The sequence below is a fragment of the Morone saxatilis genome, unplaced genomic scaffold, assembly GCF_004916995.1.
Source record: "Morone saxatilis isolate NCDOM2014 unplaced genomic scaffold, NCSU_SB_2.0 Contig15, whole genome shotgun sequence".
In the NCBI taxonomy this organism is placed as follows: Eukaryota; Metazoa; Chordata; class Actinopteri; family Moronidae; genus Morone; species Morone saxatilis.
Window position 1 is genome coordinate 16186544 of NW_023339707.1, and position 207 is coordinate 16186750.

Sequence of the window (207 nt, forward strand, 5' to 3'; positions counted from 1 at the left end):
TATACATTGTGAATGTGTGTGTGTGTACTGGTGTTTTTTGGGCGGGAGGGGGTTGAGGTCCACTCCTCAAGGGAGTGCTGTTCCCGTAGGGGAGAGGAGGAGTGGGGTGGCGTGCATGGAGTGAGTGTATGTGGGGGAGTGAGTGTGGGGGCAGCTAGGCCATCTGGACTGTGAGGAGGCTGAAGAAAGGGAGAGTGTGTGTGTGTG